Here is a 20,988-nt window from a genome sequence, read left to right as displayed (position 1 = left end):
TCGTTGTGGTACTTGTTGAGAGGGTCCGGCAGATCCGGCATTCCTCCTCTGCTCATCAATAAGCTTCTTCCTGCATTGTCTTGCAATGTGGCCCACTTTGCCACAGTAGAAGCATCCACCTGTGTCACGTGGACATGGTCCTCTTGCGTGATTAACATGGCATTTTGGGCAGTTTGGGTTGGACTGCAGGTTGTTTGGAGCCATGTTCTGTCTTAGCCTTACAACTTGTTGAGTGTTGTTCCCACCTTGGAACCTTTTCTTCTGAAAGGGTTGTCGTGAACCCTGGCCACTTGGAAACATTCTTTTCTTGTTCCCACCATCAACTATGGGCCTTTTCGCTATGATCACTTTTGATCGCTCCCAATCCACTTGTATTTTCGAAGCTGCTGCCACAACAGTTTGAAAAGTTTGGGGCATGCTGGTGATAACCCGTGACCTTAGCCCTTCTCGCAGTCCATTGATGTACTTGTCGGCCCTTTCTTGGTCGGTCTCAAATAACCGAGAGCAATACCGTTCAAGATTTTGAAATTTGGTGGTATAGTCAATCAGATTCATGCCACCCTGCTCCAATTCCAGAAACTCCATCTTCTTCTTGTTTCTGGAGTGTAATGGAAAGTAATTATCCATGAAAGCTCTCCGGAAGTCAGTCCAAGGAATGACTTCAACTTCCGAGAACTGGATAATCTTAGTGGTATCCCACCACTTTCGTGCGTTGTCTTTCAGCCTGTACGTGCCAAAGTTGGTCTTCTTTTCTTCTGGTACTCCCAGCACCAGGAAGGCACGTTCGGTCTCTTCGACCCAACTTTCTGCCAGTTCAGGATCGGCTCTACCGGCGAAGACTGGTGGATCGAGCTTGAGAAATTTTTCATAGGTTATTCCACCAAGGTTTTCGCTTCGAGGTGCGACTGGTTCTGGCCTTGTTTCTCGAATGGCAGTAACCAAATTGTTGAGTGTTTCCAGCAGAAATCCTTGAGTATGGGACTCCTCGCTTGGTATGGTTCTCCTCGTCGTAGGAGCCATTTATCTACCACATACAAACAACGTGTTTTAGTTTCACAATGTATATATCGAAGCAAAGTTTTATTTACTTAATATACATCACGTTTACACAAGCATCGCCTTAAACAAATCGTCATGCCGCACTGGCAGACTTTTAGGCGTTGAGAAACTAGGTACATGAGTCTATTGACTCCAAAACACTACCAGTCTCTTCTAGGAACTGGATTTCTTTCTTGACCAAAAGAACCCGAAGTATCGTTTACTTCCACATTGCCTTGGTGCAGGCACAACTAGCTTTGGCTTGGGCGGCACTTCCGCACTCTCAAGCGACTCTTGTGGATAGATCAGTGATGCCGGTCTACTTGTCCATTCAGTGGCATCATGGCTCGGGGAATCCGAGACCATAACGGGACGATATAGGTTGTATCCCTCTTCCTGGCCATTCAGACTCGGCGTTGGTGAAGCCGCTCTGTTCCCCCATATAATAGTACTTTGATTCGAGGAATCTGAAATCATAATGGGATTATAGAAGGAGTTGTTGCATCCCTCCTCCCAACTGTGCAAGCTAGCCATACATGATGCCTGTTGATAGCCTTGCGATTGACCAAATCCCTCAAGGAAGTTCAAGTCAAATCCTACCAGAGACGGTAGTTCATTAGAAATTGCTGGAGTACGGCTACTCCTTCTACTGGAGTAATGTGGCCCACTAACATGCGAGGTCTCATCCCTAAGGCCAAGCGATCCCCGCCGACCCATATCGGCGGTATGTTTCATTTGACATTCGTTGGCGGAATGCCCTCCTTCGCCACAATACTGGCAGTCTTGGACTTCATATGGGCATACCCACTCATCGTGCATGATTCTGCAACGATAGCAGTACCCTTGGGAGTCGTGAGTTGCCATCTATACAAAGATGCACCCAGATCAGAACAAGAAGTACAAAATATACTTACAGTGCGATATGGTGGACAAGACGGATCTTGAACCAGGTTTCTCAGACTCTTGCTCTGATACCAATTCTGTAACGCCCCGGATTTCCAAAACAAAGCTAAGTTAAAATTTTCATGAATTTCTTTTTTTTTTCTTTACAGCGGAACTTAGAAAGCTTTTAGCAGCGGAATAAGACGATAATGAGTCGTCGGTTTTAGAAAACTCCGAGCACATTGCAGGTATGTGGCCAAGCAACTCATTGACCACCAAAGTATTCCATTTTATCGAAAGCACATGTTTATTACAACACTACTGCTTAGAAAAGCAATGAAGGTTCAATAAAAAGTAAGCAGTACAACTCTGTCTAGAGAAACCCTGGATGTAACGCCCCGGATTTCCAAAACAAAGCTAAGTTAAAATTTTCGTGAATTTCTTTTTTTTTTCTTTGCAGCGGAACTTAGAAAAGCTTTTAGCAGCGGAATAAGACGATAATGAGTCGTCGGTTTTAGAAAACTCCAAGCACGTTGCAGGTATGTGGCCAAGGAATTCATTGACCACCAAGGTGTTCCATTTTATCGAAAACTCATGTTTATTACAACACTACTGCTTAGAAAAGCAGTGTAGGTTCAATAAAAGGAAGCAGTATAACTCTGTCTAGAGAAACCCTGGAACTCGATGCCGCCTTGCTCCGCATATCGCCACGCAGGTACAACACCTGAAATCCCCATGAAACAGGGTCAGAACCACTGATGGTCTGGTAAGCATGCAGTCATACATCCATTCAACTCAAATACAATAATGACCACTCAGGGTCGCAATGCGCAATAACGACGCTCAAGCCTCCAAGACTTAGCGTATATCGCAGGAGCCTCCTCAGGGCTATGAGTTGAACATCCGCTCAAGTCTTCATGACTTAGAGCAAGCCTTTTCAAGGCTGTGATTTGAATAGCCGCTTAAGTCTCCACGACTTAGCCATGACCTCTTCCGGGTCTCAAAGTGATGTCTAGCTCAAGTCTTCATACTTGGCACATTCGTATCCCATGCATCTAAGGACAACTCCTCGAGCTTCGCTTAGTCGTGCGGATACAACACGGGTCTTTGCCCAGTCGGTCCAGTAGTATACCGAACATGACACCTTCACAAAGGTTATGCAGGACTGACTCAATACGTCATCCACTCATACATTCAAAACATCGCTGTACCTAGAACTAATGCATTGTTTGATAATTAACCGCTCCCGCCTTTGGTACGCAGGTAGAGCTATTGTCCGGGCATCAACGCGACGTTCTGGGGGTTGATTATTCTATGTATTTTAGATACCCTAGAGGCCTGTTGACCCTATCCATAGTAGGGCAGTGTGTTTCAACTGGGAGAATCCTACTAGGCCCATATTCGGATGCATCCTCTACTTGCAGTAGTTGGGTTAAATCCTTAGATCTTAAGGATAACCACGACCCCAAAACCCATGAGTGACTGAGGCCATCGTGGACTCTATCAGGTCCAAAGTAAAATACATGTCACTCAAGGCTGTACCATCACTGTCATTCCACAGTGAGCATAATTCCTGAAGGGGTCTGCCAGTCTTACAATTACTTGGACAGAATCTGCATGCCATTTAGGCAGCCCGTGCTTTCAGCACTACGGGAGTATGTACCCGACCCCATTCAGTCTTCCCCAACACAGTCATTACTGAGGGGGTACCCCTAACACGATCTTCAACCGCGGGGTATGTGCGACCTTAAGTCTTATTCATATGCATGCAGAACACCGCTCTTTGGCACTTCGGCCACCACGAGCATCACACCTCTTTGGGTGGAAACAACACACTCTGGCTCATCAGCCCTTACGAGTCTGGTTGTGTAACCGTTCTCAATGAGCATTCATATGACTCGATCTAAATAGATCGGCTACTCGGCGTATTTTTACGCAACGAGTCCAAACCTAGCCAAGGCGCAACCTCTACTCCGGCTCAGCGGCCCTTACGAGCAAGGTGCCCTTGCAGGCACAAGGATACGAGCCGATCTGGCATCGTTCCATCAACGGACATCATTATGCCGTTCCATTGGTTCCGGCAGCTCTTCTGCCAACCATTTCGTCAGCACCTCCCCTGCTCTACCGGCAGTGGTGCGACGAACCCTTCTACGTTGTAGAGGGCAAACCATGAACTGGGTAGCACTCTGCTATATGTCAGAGTATCCTGCTACGTTCTTTCTGAGCTATTCTTAGCTTCTTCAGAAATTTCAGCAGCACTTCCTCTCTTTTACGGAGAAAAGCGTGCGTTTCTTTTATCCATTTCAGCGGCATCTCCCCTCTTTGGTAGGAAATCGCCACGCTTAATTCGGGGAAATGGATGCGCACCGTTGTGCGTACTTTGCATCCATTAAGGTTGCAGGAACCCTGGGCCATAGCCAGGCCATACGTAATTAACTTAGGCTTTACGTAAAGAGCATTTTGCCAAAAAGCGAAGCCTTTCCAATAGGGGCTTCATTCGTCAAGCAGAATCTTGAACGAGGAGCGGTCAAGGAATCGCATGGGCGATTTGGAGTTGATCTCCATTTGAACGCTCATTTATGCGCTATATATGTAGTATAAGCAGAAGCCTGTGCTTTATACAGCGGCGGCGTAAACAAATGCATATACTATTGTTTAGGGTGTGTAACTAAACGAAATATTCTACATATATAACAAAGCAGAAGCCTTGGCATCGTTCGACGCGACGGCGTAAGTAAATACATTGCAGAAAGCAGGAGCCTTGGCATCGTTCGACGCGACGGCGTAAGTAAATGCATAATCGGAAGTGCAGTAATCGGAAGTGCAGAAAACAGGGAGCCTTGGCATCATACGACACGACGACAAAGGTAAATTACATAGCCTGTGCGATATAAGACGCGTCGGCAGAATCAGCAGATATACACCTAGATCCGCATCCAACGATAGTTACGAGGCGAGTGGGTGAACACCGAAGTGTCCTAAAGGGCTCACCAAGAACTAAAGCGAGATACCATTTTGAAGAACGCATATACTGCGTGTTTGAACATAGATATATCCGACGATAGTTACGAGACGAGCGGGTGAACACCGAAGTGTCCAAAAAGGGCTCAATCAAGAACTAAAGCAAGATACTACTTCAGAAAGTATATTCTATATACAAACAATTAAATACTTGAGAGAGATGGATCAACGAAGCGAACTTACTTCAAATCGTGGAAGAAACGGCTCCGGGTTGCTTCTTTAGCTTCTAGCCTTCCTTCGAGAGGTCAGACTAAGTCAGATGAAGCTGACTTAGTTGAGAAAGAGGTAGAGTAGGTCAAGCTACTCAACCTAAGTGGTTTGAACCAAACAGGGTTCGATCCAAGTCAACTGGGTTCAGCAGGTTCGAACTCAGCTCAAGTAGGCTAGGTTTGGGTTCAGAAATCCAAACCGGAATCTGGACCAAAAAGGACTTTGACTTTGACTTTAAACTCAACTAGGTTCAAGTCAAGTCAACTGGGTTTGGACCAGGTCAAGTGGGTTCAGACCCAGGTCAGGTGGGTTAGGACCAGGTCAGGCAGGCTCAGGCTAAGTCAGGCAGGCTCAGACCAGGTCAGGTGGGCTCAGGTGGGCTAGGCTAGGTAGGGGAGGTTTAGGAGAGAGAGAGAAGGTAAGAGAGAGAGGGGGGGTCGAAATTATGAGAAGAGAGAGAGTGGGGAGGGCTATTTATAGCCCAAGCCCACCTCCTCTTGGGTTTTTCCATGCCCCTTTTACCCCTTGGCTTCTTTTAAATTCCTGGAGGTTCCTTTTGAGGTGGGGCCCACAAGATATTTCCATAGGATATTTTGTGGGTCCCACAAGATATTTTCTGAGGAATATTTCTGTGGGTCCCACCAATATTTCTGTGGGTCCCGCAAGAATTTCGGGTTTCCGGCGATTTTTTTCCGAAAAATTCTGAGTACGCCATTTTCTTCGTATTGACGTAACTAAGAAAGTTGGCTCGTACGAATCTATTGATTTCGTTTAGTTAGGAAGTTATGGCTTCCAGAGTGTTTGAGCATATATTCGCAATTCGACGAATATCCTAAGTATAACTGGCTCGCAGGAATTGATTCGTTTCGCATTCTGAGAAGAAATGCTATTTTTACCGGTAAATGCCTCATGAATTTTATTCAGATATTTTCTGAAAAATTGCGGGTCTTACATCATTACCCCCTTAAAGGAATTTCGTCCGCGAAATTCAGCTAAGAGTACACGGTGAAGAGTTCAGGATATTTATCCCGCATATCCGATTCAGGCTCCCAAGTGCAATCATCGATTCCATGATGCTGCCACCTCACTTTAACAAGTGGGATGACCTTCGTTCTTAGCACTTGCTCCCGTCGGTCCATGATCTCCACTGGACTTTCTTCTACCGTCATATCTTCTCGGATGTCAATGTCTTCATGTTGAATGACGTGAGAAGGATCATGAACGTACTTACGAAGCATTGATACGTGAAATACATCATGTATTTGCGCGTATTGTGGTGGCAATGCTACTCGATAGGCAGTCTCTCCGATTCGGCTCAAAACTTCAAAGGGACCAACGAATCTGGGGCTGAGCTTCCCCTTCTTTCCAAAACGAAACACACTCTTGGTTGGAGAGACCTTGATAAAAACCTTATCTCCAACCGCAAAAGCGAGTTCCCTACGCCGCTGATCGGCGTAGCTCTTCTGTCGACTCTGAGCAGTCAGTAGCTTCTTTCTGATCATGTGGACCTTGTAAGCCCCACTATTTTTTTCTGAAGAATTTTAAATGATATATACTTCATTGTTGGAAAATTCCTTGTTCGGCACAAGCATTGCCCATGAATCTGGCAAATTATCGCCTTCTGAGGCTCTGAATCGCGTAGATTCGCTCTACGAGGCGATTCGGGGCAAACCGCGAGGAATCAAACCCCAATATTTGTAGATTTGACTTATATTATATTCATTTGGGTTCGCTCCAAATTTGGAGCCTAAACGAGAAAAATTTCTCGTTATTTCTTTGAAATTGCTGAAAAAGGGTATATCGATAATTTTGAGTTATACCGAGGCCCAATTTCATTGAAATTGGGAAATTAAACATACTTTATTATAATTTAAACTTTAATTCATGAGATGTAATTTAAAATTTTGGTTTTTAAATTAATTTAATCATGTTCATTTAAATAATGAAGTGAATTGGGTTTTTCATAAAGCGAATTGCAATTTTCGTAAAATCTAAAAGTATATTGTAAAACATAAAAGTGGGTTTTCAAAATATTTTGTATGGAGGATTGTCTTGGGCATTTTTAAAAGTGGTTGGCATGGGCTCCACCTCAGCCCATGCCATTTTGAGGAGTTATGAAAATAAATTTACAAAAAAAAACTCCTTTTAATAGGCAATTTTGAAAAGTTTGTAAAAAAACAAAAGTTGAGGCCTTGTTTTGGGATTTCAAAAAGTGGGTGGGCATAGGCCCACGACTTTTTGGGCTGGAATCCCCCTAGGGGGTAGACCCTAACCCCCCCCATTTATTTAAAAAAAAAAAAAGTTTTGAATTTGAAAAAAATGTATTATGGAGGGTATTATGGAGGACCCTCCCATTTGACCCCATAGGATCTAGAGAGGGTATTATGGAGGACCCTCCATCCCCCTTTTTCCTCTCCCCACCCTCCATCTCTACCTACCCCACCCTCTTTCTATTTAACCAAGAGAAAGAGAGGAGAGAGAAAGAGCTGACCCCTTTCTCTTTCCCTCTCTCTTTCTTCCCTTCCTCTCTTCTCCCTTCCTCCCTCACGTAGCAGACTGGTGGCTCCCCTCCAGCTGAGAAGCAGCTCCTCCTTCCCAAGGTGAGTAAAAAACTTTACTCTTTACATTTCGTTTCTAATTGTTTGAGCATGGGTTACATGCCCTTGGACGAACCGGGATGCACTTGCAAAGTGCATACCGGATCGTCATGGCTTCGAGCCATTGTATGCTCGACGGAAAAGCACGAGTTTCCATGTTTCTATTTGATGTTATACACGTTCTATTAGGCCTGAATTACATTTTGTTGCAAAAAAAAAAAACGCTACTTGTTCTCGTTTTTTTTGGGTTGACAGGGAACCCTCCGGTAAAACGAGCATATCTCCCTGGATATGCGTCGGATCGGAAAGTTCTTGGGCATTTCGGAAAGCTCAGACGAAGCTGCACCACTTTGTAGTTGTCTACTTTGGATGATTCGGCATGGAGGTCTGACTAAAAACCTCGTCTTTAGCTGACAGGTTTCTGCGTCAGCAACCCAGGAACGTCCCGAGGGATGCCTGGTTCTTCGGCGATATCTCCTGGACCGTATATCGGAATGGGGATATCTTGGTTGATATTGAGAGCTGACAAAACTCTCTATGAGTTCCGTGTTTAGCATTTTGGCCGGAGCAGCCTGTAGACTGCCGGAAACCGGCAGCCTTTCGGCTGCACATTTTGGAATATATATAGTTATATATATATATAAGTATATATTTTGGGGTGTTCGGGTTGCGTGGGAAGGGCTACAGCCCGGGTTCGTGAGAAGGTGCTCACATATTCGTGTCACCCCTGGCATAAAATAAAATGGTATATTATCGTCTTCACAGGCGGTGTGCTCGTGGTGGCCGTGTAAGGCTGAGCACGTGAATGGGCAGGCCAAGTCCTCGTTTGCGTACCCCGCGGGGACCACGAGGCACAACTACCTCGAGAGGAGGTATGACTTGAAGTGTGAGCCTAAATAAGATAAACCTGTCGCGCCCCATTCACAATTTGGTCACCCAGGGAGAGGGTGAATGGAACAGCCCCGAGTGACGTGTCGTTACTACGACTTGTTCTTTTGAGGAGCCGATGTGCCCTCTGACCTCCAGTCACTCGGAGTTAGGGAGGTCAAGGTCGCCCTCTACAGGGACCTCTACTACTGCAGTAGTACGGATTGCAATCCTTTGCCCCTGCGAAAGGTTTCTCCTAGCTGCGTGTCGCCCGCAGGTGGTTTTCTCGTTTTGTAGCATCCCCGGTTACCACATTAGAAATTAAATAACAGACGCCGGGTGCATGTCTCACAGAACTTGAGGGTTTTCCTTCGCGTACCCGAAGGAGGTTAAAAGATGAACATAAAGACTAACCAAACAGACTGACTTACTGTAGTTTCTACTTTAGAGCCGTACACACTTCTGTTCAGTTGCTACCCTCTGTTGGTTGGTTCCTACTCTGTTACTTTAGCTGCTACTTCTGTTGTTCAGTTTCTGTTTTGTTACTTTAGTAGTTGCACTGTTACTTACTTGTAGTTGTACAGTCTTGTGGCACGTGCACCTACCTGACACGCACTGGTACTTTTATTCAAGTGCTTCTAACTGTTCCATCATGCTAGTTATAGTCTTGTACTTAGCACACTTGTAGCATGTTGCTTACCTTCTGCTTTTCCTTAAAAATGATAATGTATGGATGGTTTGTCTCACCAACTCGCAAGAGTACTGACCCCGTTTTATGAAGATACAGGTGACGAGTTGATGCAGCGCGATGCGACGGCGCACAGCAGGAGCCTTGAGACCCACACTTCGCAGCAGATTCTGGCTTCTTCTGGTTTTGGGGTTTGAGGGGTTGTACTTCTCCTTTTTGTGAGACTGTCCCTTTTTGTACCCAGTCTCGTTTTTGTATCATTGTGATTATTGTGGAAATAAAGAATACTTTACTTGTCTACTGTGGTTTGGTTTTCTCACTGTGGCTCGCTCAGACTTGCGAATCTTGCTTTACCCCTGTTTCCCTCCTTTACTTCCGCTAGTTGTTTTTCACTCTGTATATCCTTCAAAAAAAAAATTTTCCTCAAAAACCAAAGGTTTTTACAAGGTCGGGGTTTGGGGCGTTACAGAGATTGGTATCAGAGCTACAGTTTATAAGTGTGGTCCAAGACTTCTGCGTGCAACGTTCATCGCACTGTAAGTATGTTTTAGATTATTACTTTTATTTATTCCTTAATGATTTCTGTTGTATTTAGCTTTGCTTGCTTGATTTGTTGCATAACCTGTTAGATGCCTGTTGATTCGAGAAATGAGCGAATGCTCGGAGCTCTTATCGACTTGATTCGAGGCACGGAGGCCCTCGATCAAGCGGTTCAGCAAATCATGCGGAGTGCCCGGATACTTGCACATCCGGCACCTCCTTGTGGGAGATGTGACGAGTATCACGCAGGACAGATTTGTCCTCGTGCCTTGAGCATATGCCCCTACTGTGGCTTTAGGGGGCATATAGAGATCGAGTGTCAGCGCAAGTTGGGCGACGAACTCATAATGGGTAACGTTGAGACCGAGGAGAAAGAGGCTTCTGAGGGCGGTCGGGCACAGTCAGCAGTTGACCCAGTGGGAGATGCACCGGTTGCACCAGGTTCTCCCGAGTACACGCCAGCTTCCTACTCACGCTCTGTCTCTCCCGAGTACACGCCAGCTTCACCTCCGTGGTCTCAGGCAGTGAGTCCTCCTGAGTACACACCTGCTTCTCCTCCTCGTCCGATGCAGAGGCGATACGGAAATCGGAACACCTACCGCAACTACTACACTCGTAGGCAGCGGTGATTGTGTTTGTTCATATGTGAACATGTATGGTTGGAACACTGAGTCAGTGTTCATTTTGTAGACTTGCGTTGTTTGTGTTTTTGTTGCGGAGGTTTATGTATGGTAACCCTGTTATAGAGGGTAATTTTGGCTTGTACTGATGATATGTATGCATTTGCTTTTTAAGTAATGAAGTTATGCTTTGACCTGTCTCATCGCTTACACGTATCTTCTTTTTGCACAAGATGGCTTGGCGCGAGCGTTGCGATCGTATCATGGACACTGTGAGCAACCTAGCTGAGGTTGTGGGCAGGCAGGCTGAGGCCATGCGTGCTATGGGAGAGAACATGCGGACCTCTGAGGAGCGAGAGACTCCGGTTCCTACTCCCCCTCCAGTTCCAGCGACGGCCGTGCCCTACAAACAGTTCATGGCTATGAATCCTCCCTCCTTCGATGGAAAGTCTTCACCTGAGGCAGCCGAGGATTGGGTACGAGAGATCGAGCGGATCTTCTGTGTGCTGCAGGTCAGTGATGACAGGAAAGTGGACTTTGGCTCATATCGGCTCCGGAAGGATGCCGAAAGGTGGTGGGCGACCACCTGGGATGTCAAGTTTGGAGGTGGACCAGTTACGTGGGAGCAGTTCGTGGAGGTCTTCTACGCGGCCTATTTCCCGACCCACGAGTGCAGCCGAAAGATGCAGGAGTTCCTCGACCTTCAGCAAGGGAACTCTACTTTGGCGGACTATATCACGAAGTTCAGAAGCCTGGAGCGCTTCTGCCCTCATGTGTATGTGACCGAGAAGGAGCGAGCGATGAAGTTCGCTCATGGATTGAAGTTAGCCTTACGCTTGAGAGTGTTCACACGTGCTCCCTCTACTCTAGAGGAAGCCCTGGAGACGGCTACACTTTTGGAGCAGGAGTGGACTGAATCCCAGAAGACCCCGCAGTCCAAAGGAAACCAGCAGCAAGGCCAAAAGAGTTGGCCTAAGAAGCGTTCGTTTCAGTCGAATTCGGGTGGAAAGAAGTCCGCCCCGTCAGCAAAGAGGAACCGCAACAACAACAACCGGCAACGACAGAATCGTCAGCCCCAGCAGCAGCAGAGACAGGTGGTGGCAACATCGGGTTGCCCAAAATGTCGGATGGATCATCCTGGCCGACCGTGTCCCCGGGACCTCGGAGGATGCATCTACTGTGGCAAGATGGGCCACTACATTAAGGACTGTCGAAAGAAGCAGTCCGACGATCTGAGGAGGAACACACCAGGAACATCGCAGCCAGCACCTCAGCGACTTCCGCAGCAGCAGCAGCAGATGTATACGCCGCAGCAATCTTCCCAGCAGAAGACGGGTAACCAGAAGACGGTGGCAGGGCGTGCCTACGCAGCCACTATCGAGCAAGTGACCAAGGGAGAATTGGTCCAAGGTACTATTCCAGTCGCTGGTCATGCAGCTTTTACCTTGTTTGACTGTGGTGCTTCGCATTCTTTCATAGCTTCGAGATTTGCTAGTTCTTTGCCTATATCTGCTGTATTGTTGAATTATCCTTTGAAAGCTTGTACGCCGACTGGTGATCAGTCTTTATGTACTTTGTACATTCCAAGCGTGGAGGTGTCAGTGGCAAGTCAGAACTTGCCAGCTGACTTGATCCTACTAGATATGACAGAGTTTGATGTCATTCTAGGCATGGATTGGTTGTTTGAGTATCATGCTCAAGTCCTTTGCAGAGAAGGCAAGGTGGTGTTATACCCTCCTGATCGTCCAGTTTTGGAGATCAGCCTTGCTCGACCTATTCGAGACAGTCGTATGATTTCATCGTTTAAAGTTCAGAAATATCTGCGGAATGGGGGTACTGCTTTCTTGGTCAGTATCACCCCAGTTGAATCAGTGTTAACCCCTATCGAGGATCTTGATGTAGTTCGGGAGTTCCCCGATGTGTTTCCTGAGGAACTGCCTGGATTACCTCCGAAGCGTGAGATCTAGTTTTGTATTGAGTTGTTACCTGGAACGACTCCGATCTCGAAGGCACCATATCATATGGCTCCGGCAGAACTCGAGGAACTGAAGCGTCAGTTGGAAGAGTTGATGGAGCAAGGGTTTATCAGAAACAGTGCATCGCCGTGGGGTGCACCTGTTTTGTTCGTAAAGAAGAAAGACGGATCCCTGAGGTTGTGCATTGATTACAGAATGCTCAACCAAGCGACGATTAAGAACAAGTATCCGTTGCCGAGAATAGAAGATATCTTTGATCAGTTGCAGAGAGCAAAGATATTCTCGAAGATCGACCTCAGATCGGGTTATCATCAACTCCGGATCAGAGAGAAAGATGTCTCGAAGACAGCTTTTCGAACTAGGTACGGGTTGTACGAGTTCGTTGTGATGCCTTTTGGGCTCACGAATGCACCAGCAGCATTCATGGATTTGATGAATCGTATCTTCCGTCCGTTCGTGGATACGTTCGTGATCGTATTCATCGATGACATCTTGATCTACTTAGAGACCCCCGAGCAGCACCGAGAGCATCTGCGTATTGTGTTGGGAGTACTTCGAGAGCACAGATTGTTCGCCAAGTTCTCCAAGTGCGAGTTTTGGCTTCGACGAGTCATGTTTTTGGGTCATGTGATATCCAGTGATGGTGTGTCAGTTGATCCAGCGAAGGTCGAAGCAGTGTTGGACTGGAAGCAGCCTCAGTCTGTTACAGATATCCGCAGTTTTCTCGGGCTAGCTGGTTACTACCGGCGTTTCATACAGGACTTCTCCAGGATTGCGCTTCCTTTGACGAAGCTTCTGCGTAAGGGAGTCAAGTTCGAATGGACTGACTCTTGCGAAGAGAGTTTTCAGATCCTGAAGACGAAGCTGACTACCTCTCCGGTGTTAGCCTTACCTTCTGGCAGAGGCGGTTTTGTGGTGTACACAGACGCCTCGGGTACCGGACTGGGATGCGTGCTCATGCAGCACGGTCGTGTTATTGCGTATGCTTTGCGGCAGCTGAAGATTCACGAGAGAAATTACCCGACTCATGACTTGGAGTTGACGGCGGTAGTGTTCGCCTTGAAGTCCTGGCGACACTATTTGTACGGAGATACATTTGAGGTCTTTTCTGACCACAAGAGTCTCAAGTATTTGTTTTCCCAGAAGGAATTGAATATGAGACAGCGTCGTTGGCTCGAGGTTATCAAGGATTATGAGTTTACGTTGTCTTATCACCCTGGTAAGGCGAACGTCGTTGCAGATGCGCTTAGTCGCAAATCGAGCAGTGTTCTGGCTAGTCTAGTGTGGAGCCAGAGGTTGATCGAAGATTTCGTGGCTTGGAAGCCATTCGCGATCGGAGGCGGATCGATCAGATTGTCTGGGTTGGCCATTCGATCAGAATTCTTGCCTAAGGTTATCGAGGCACAAAAGCGAAACGCTCAATATCAGAAGTTTGTCGACCGAGCTCGTGAAGAGGGCTCAGTCTTTCGTGTTGATGATAGCGGTTGTATCCGCATGAAGGATCGACTTTGGGTGCCAAATGACCCCGAGTTGAGAAAGGAGATTCTTGATGAGGCACATCTGTCGAAGTACACCGTCCATCCTGGTGGTACTAAGATGTTTAAGGACCTTCAGCGAAGGTATTGGTGGAACGGGATGAAGCGTGAAGTAGCGGCGTATGTATCGAGGTGTTTGACTTGTCAGCAAATCAAGATCGAGCACCAACGTCCCGGTGGCACCATGCAGAGGATTGAGATTCCTCAGTGGAAATGGGAGGATATCACGATGGATTTCGTGGTAGGGTTACCGCGAACCAGGCGAAAGCACGATGCGATATGGGTGATTGTGGACAGACTCACCAAGTCTGCTCACTTCTTACCCATCCGGATCAGTCAGCCGCTTGAGAGCTTAGCAGACTTGTATATCCGAGAGATTGTATGGCTACATGGTGTACCTACGTCCATCATTTCGGACCGTGATCCCAGATTCACGTCGCGATTGTGGGGACAATTGCAGTCAGCCTTGGGAACGAAGTTGAAGTTCAGTACCGCCTTTCACCCTCAGACTGATGGCCAGTCAGAGAGAACGATTCAGACGTTAGAAGATATGTTGCGGGCTTGTATGCTCGACTGGAAGGGTGAATGGGATTCACACTTGTGTTTGGTCGAATTTGCCTACAACAATAGTTATCATGCTAGTATCGGTATGGCCCCGTACGAGGCTTTGTATGGGAGACCTTGCCGATCACCTTCATATTGGGACGATATCAGCGATCGATCCAGCGAATCACCGATTGTTCTTCAGCACTACACTCAGCAAGTGCAGAAGATTCGAGAACGTCTGAAGGCAGCCCAGGACAGACAGAAGAGTTACGCCGATAAGAGGCGGCGAGAGTTACAGTTTGATGTCGATGACATGGTTTTTGTGAAGGTATCCCCGACGAAGAGCGTCTTTCGTTTCGGAAAGAAAGGAAAGTTGAGTCCTAGATACGTTGGGCCGTTCAAGATCCTTGAGAGGATCGGTGGAGCAGCCTATCGGATTGAGCTACCACAGCAGTATGCTCAAATTCATAATGTTTTTCACGTGTCGATGCTGAGGAAGTATGTTCCGGACCCATCGCACGTTATCCGATACGAAGAAGTCGAAGTGCAAGAGGACTTAACTATGGCCGAGAGACCTGTTGAGATCGTCGATCGTCGCGACCAAGTTCTGCGTACCAAGACCATTCCGCTGGTTAAGGTACGGTGGCAACACCATGGCATTGAAGAATGCACATGGGAGCCAGAGTCCAGCATGAGGGAGAAATACCCTGATCTTTTTGTAGCCTAGCGTTCGTGATTTCGCGGACGAAATCCCTTTTTAGGAGGGAAGGATGTAAGCCCCACTATTTTTTTCTGAAGAATTTTAAATGATATATACTTCATTGTTGGAAAATTCCTTGTTCGGCACAAGCATTGCCCATGAATCTGGCAAATTATCGCCTTCTGAGGCTCTGAATCGCGTAGATTCGCTCTACGAGGCGATTCGGGGCAAACCGCGAGGAATCAAACCCCAATATTTGTAGATTTGACTTATATTATATTCATTTGGGTTCGCTCCAAATTTTGAGCCTAAACGAGAAAAATTTCTCGTTATTTCTTTGAAATTGCTGAAAAAGGGTATATCGGTAATTTTGAGTTATACCGAGGCCCAATTTCATTGAAATTGGGAAATTAAACATACTTTATTATAATTTAAACTTTAATTCATGAGATGTAATTTAAAATTTTGGTTTTTAAATTAATTTAATCATGTTCATTTAAATAATGAAGTGAATTGGGTTTTTCATAAAGCGAATTGCAATTTTCGTAAAATCTAAAAGTATATTGTAAAACATAAAAGTGGGTTTTCAAAATATTTTGTATGGAGGATTGTCTTGGGCATTTTTAAAAGTGGTTGGCATGGGCTCCACCTCAGCCCATGCCATTTTGAGGAGTTATGAAAATAAATTTACAAAAAAAAACTCCTTTTAATAGGCAATTTTGAAAAGTTTGTAAAAAACCAAAAGTTGAGGCCTTGTTTTGGGATTTCAAAAAGTGGGTGGGCATAGGCCCACGACTTTTTGGGCTGGAATCCCCCTAGGGGGTAGACCCTAACCCCCCCCATTTATTTAAAAAAAAAAAAAGTTTTGAATTTGAAAAAAATGTATATTTTGGCTTGAGGGTTGGCTTTGAAAAGTCAAAGCCAACCACTCCCCTTGATTCAAGGGGAGTGGTTGGGAGTGGTTGGGGGCCAGCCCCTTGACCCTCCCATTTGACCCCATAGGATCTAGAGAGGGTATTATGGAGGACCCTCCATCCCCCTTTTTCCTCTCCCCACCCTCCATCTCTACCTACCCCACCCTCTTTCTATTTAACCAAGAGAAAGAGAGGAGAGAGAAAGAGCTGACCCCTTTCTCTTTCCCTCTCTCTTTCTTCCCTTCCTCTCTTCTCCCTTCCTCCCTCACGTAGCAGACTGGTGGCTCCCCTCCAGCTGAGAAGCAGCTCCTCCTTCCCAAGGTGAGTAAAAAACTTTACTCTTTACATTTCGTTTCTAATTGTTTGAGCATGGGTTACATGCCCTTGGACGAACCGGGATGCACTTGCAAAGTGCATACCGGATCGTCATGGCTTCGAGCCATTGTATGCTCGACGGAAAAGCACGAGTTTCCATGTTTCTATTTGATGTTATACACGTTCTATTAGGCCTGAATTACATTTTGTTGCAAAAAAAAAAAACGCTACTTGTTCTCGTTTTTTTTGGGTTGACAGGAAACCCTCCGGTAAAACGAGCATATCTCCCTGGATATGCGTCGGATCGGAAAGTTCTTGGGCATTTCGGAAAGCTCAGACGAAGCTGCACCACTTTGTAGTTGTTTACTTTGGATGATTCGGCACGGAGATCTGACTAAAAACCTCGTCTTTAGCTGACAGGTTTCTGCGTCAGCAACCCAGGAACGTCCCGAGGGATGCCTGGTTCTTCAGCGATATCTCCTGGACCGTATATCGGAACGGGGATATCTTGGTTGATATTGAGAGCTGACAAAACTCTCTATGAGTTCCGTGTTTAGCATTTTGGCCGGAGCAGCCTGTAGACTGCCGGAAACCGGCAGCCTTTCGGCTGCACATTTTGGAATATATATAGTTATATATATATATATATAAGTATATATTTTGGGGTGTTCGGGTTGCGTGGGAAGGGCTACAGCCCTGGTTCGAATCTCTACAAGACTCGAACCAGGGGGCTGCGTAGCCCGTTCTTTCCCCCTTCCTTGGTCCGCCAAATGGCAGCACGAAACTGGGTGCCCTTGGCACCCGGGTTTTTTTTTTCTCCTTGGCGCACCCACTTGGTGGGGTGCCGGCCAATGTATGGCCTGGTCTGGACCCACGGTAGGGTCAGACCAGGAGCCACAGACCTTAGGTCTGTGGCTGGCCATTAGTCTGTGGCCTTGTACAGTCTGGACCTGCATGGTCCAGACCATGAAGGCTGGTCGGCACCGACCTGCAGGGTGACAGCACCATTGGCGCACCTTTGGGTGCGGGTGCAGCCTGGTCTGGACTCTTCTAGGAGACCAACCAAGAGCCTGGGCTCAGCACACGCCCAGTGTGCTGCCCTGCCCCTTCTTGGGTTCGGTAGGGACTGGTCCCATAGGGCCCAGACCCCGCCCCCTTGTTGGCCCGCCTAGTCGGGTGTTCTGGGCTAGGCCACACCCCACGCGGGTGTGGGCTTAGCCCTGCACCCTGGTCCGAACCCCCTGGGTTCAAACCAGGGGCCCTCCTGTTAACCTAGCTGGGTCTGGTCCTTGTTGGACTAGACCTACAGGGTGGACTAGGCCCAGCCCTTTTGGGTCTAGCATCGCCGGAGCCACTGTGGGACTCCCTTGTTGTTTCGCCGGGTGCGGGAGCACCCGGGTGAGCTCAGTACCTGCGAAACCAGTGCCGCAGCCCAGCAGCACTTGGTCTGCACGTAGGGTGCAGACCAAGACGGTTGTGGGCCCAGTGGCCCGTCAGTGGCAGGCCCTACATAGGCCTTGCCTCTTTTTCCCTTGGCGCCAAGACCGGCGTCAAGCGCTAAGGCAATCGGTAGTTTCGCTACCTTTGGGCAGCCTTGAGCTGGACCCGGGCTCCTGTTCGGAGTTGTTAGCAGACTCGGTATGGGTGCCCGTGTCACCCATGAAGTTCCCGCGAAGGTCCAATGGCAGCACCCGTTTCTCGCGTCGCCGCCAAGCGAAACTAGTTTGTTAAGGGGATAATGTTTATTGTCGTGGCGGTCGCATGCTTCGCATGCTCACACCCCACTGACAACCTCGGCAGTAAGGTGTTTGCGTCATGACTTATGTCACGGTACACGTTTGTGTGTACTTCGCTTGTTCTCTTCGAACGCTTGCGATGATTGGGCTTTGTGCTCCGGTTGCGCGGGCAGAGCGCGACTATACTCCGATAGCGGCGATGTATTTTCCATCCGGATGGGATTGTTTTGACCTCGCTCTCGACACGCTTGGGTGTCGATTTTTGTGATGATTCTACGCCGATGGCCTCTCTACGTGGGTTTTGGCCGCAGTGTGAGGGATGAAATATGCGTATTGGGAAAATACGTATTTCAAGCCCTGGTCGCTCCTCGATCATACAGAGAGCGTCGAATATGCATTTTGAGCCTTGTGCCGCTCAAAATTTGTAGTTAGGGGTACGTTACCTGCCTGTCAACGTATCGTTGCTCACAGCACGATACTCAGGCAGAGTTCTACCTTTGGGGGTTCTTCTTGTTTTGAACATGCAAGATGGCACGTCCTAACACGTGTGGCACTAGCTCAGTTGTCGAGTGTCTTCTTGTTTGTTTCCCATTCGTATATCGATGGATATACGCTGCACCAGGGGCGTGCTTTACACTCGACATGACATACACTTGGAAGGAACAGAACACACTATAGGGTTCGACACTTTTGACCTTTCGAGGTTTTGCGACTCGGTTGGAGTCTACGGGCAATGGCCCGGGTTCGTGAGAAGGTGCTCACATATTCGTGTCACCCCTGGCATAAAATAAAATGGTATATTATCGTCTTCACAGGCGGTGTGCTCGTGGTGGCCGTGTAAGGCTGAGCACGTGAATGGGCAGGCCAAGTCCTCGTTTGCGTACCCCGCGGGGACCACGAGGCACAACTACCTCGAGAGGAGGTATGACTTGAAGTGTGAGCCTAAATAAGATAAACCTGCCGCGCCCCATTCACAATTTGGTCACCCAGGGAGAGGGTGAATGGTACAGCCCCGAGTGACGTGTCGTTACTACGACTTGTTCTTTTGAGGAGCCGATGTGCCCTCTGACCTCCAGTCACTCGGAGTTAGGGAGGTCAAGGTCGCCCTCTACAGGGACCTCTACTACTGCAGTAGTACGGATTACAATCCTTTGCCCCTGCGAAAGGTTTCTCCTGGCTGCGTGTCGCCCGCAGGTGGTTTTCTCGTTTTGTAGCATCCCCGGTTACCACATTAGAAATTAAATAACAGACGCCGGGTGCATGTCTCACAGAACTTGAGGGTTTTCCTTCGCGTACCCGAAGGAGGTTAAAAGACGAACATAAAGACTAACCAAACAAACTGACTTACTGTAGTTTCTACTTTAGAGCCGTACACACTTCTGTTCAGTTGCTACCCTCTGTTGGTTGGTTCCTACTCTGTTACTTTAGCTGCTACTTCTGTTGTTCAGTTTCTGTTTTGTTACTTTAGTAGTTGCACTGTTACTTACTTGTAGTTGTACAGTCTTGTGGCACGTGCACCTACCTGACACGCACTGGTACTTTTATTCAAGTGCTTCTAACTGTTCCATCATGCTAGTTATAGTCTTGTACTTAGCACACTTGTAGCATGTTGCTTACCTTCTGCTTTTCCTTAAAAATGATAATGTATGGATGGTTTGTCTCACCAACTCGCAAGAGTACTGACCCCGTTTTATGAAGATACAGGTGACGAGTTGATGCAGCGCGATGCGACGGCGCACAGCAGGAGCCTTGAGACCCACACTTCGCAGCAGATTCTGGCTTCTTCTGGTTTTGGGGTTTGAGGGGTTGTACTTCTCCTTTTTGTGAGACTCTCCCTTTTTGTACCCAGTCTCGTTTTTGTATCATTGTGATTATTGTGGAAATAAAGAATACTTTACTTGTCTACTGTGGTTTGGTTTTCTCACTGTGGCTCGCTCAGACTTGCGACTCTTGCTTTACCCCTGTTTCCCTCCTTTACTTCCGCTAGTTGTTTTTCACTCTGTATATCCTTCAAAAAAAAAATTTTCCTCAAAAACCAAAGGTTTTTACAAGGTCGGGGTTTGGGGCGTTACAGAGATTGGTATCAGAGCTACAGTTTATAAGTGTGGTCCAAGACTTCTGCGTGCAACGTTCATCGCACTGTAAGTATGTTTTAGATTATTACTTTTATTTATTCCTTAATGATTTTTGTTGTATTTAGCTTTGCTTGCTTGATTTGTTGCATAACCTGTTAGATGCCTGTTGATTCGAGAAATGAGCGAATGCTCGGAGCTCTTATCGACTTGATTCGAGGCACGGAGGCCCTCGATCAAGCGGTTCAGCAAATCATGCGGAGTGCCCGGATACTTGCACATCCGGCACCTCCTTGTGGGAGATGTGACGAGTATCACGCAGGACAGATTTGTCCTCGTGCCTTGAGCATATGCCCCTACTGTGGCTTTAGGGGGCATATAGAGATCGAGTGTCAGCGCAAGTTGGGCGACGAACTCATAATGGGTAACGTTGAGACCGAGGAGAAAGAGGCTTCTGAGGGCGGTCGGGCACAGTCAGCAGTTGACCCAGTGGGAGATGCACCGGTTGCACCAGGTTCTCCCGAGTACACGCCAGCTTCCTACTCACGCTCTGTCTCTCCCGAGTACACGCCAGCTTCACCTCCGTGGTCTCAGGCAGTGAGTCCTCCTGAGTACACACCTGCTTCTCCTCCTCGTCCGATGCAGAGGCGATACAGAAATCGGAACACCTACCGCAACTACTACACTCGTAGGCAGCGGTGATTGTGTTTGTTCATATGTGAACATGTATG

This window comes from Nuphar pumila, chromosome 8 (genome assembly GCF_984573655.1).
Source record: "Nuphar pumila chromosome 8, dmNupPumi1.hap1.1, whole genome shotgun sequence".
NCBI classification, from domain to species: domain Eukaryota; kingdom Viridiplantae; phylum Streptophyta; class Magnoliopsida; order Nymphaeales; family Nymphaeaceae; genus Nuphar; species Nuphar pumila.
The sequence above is the reverse complement of the archived record's forward strand: the minus strand, read 5'-3'. Positions refer to the sequence as shown.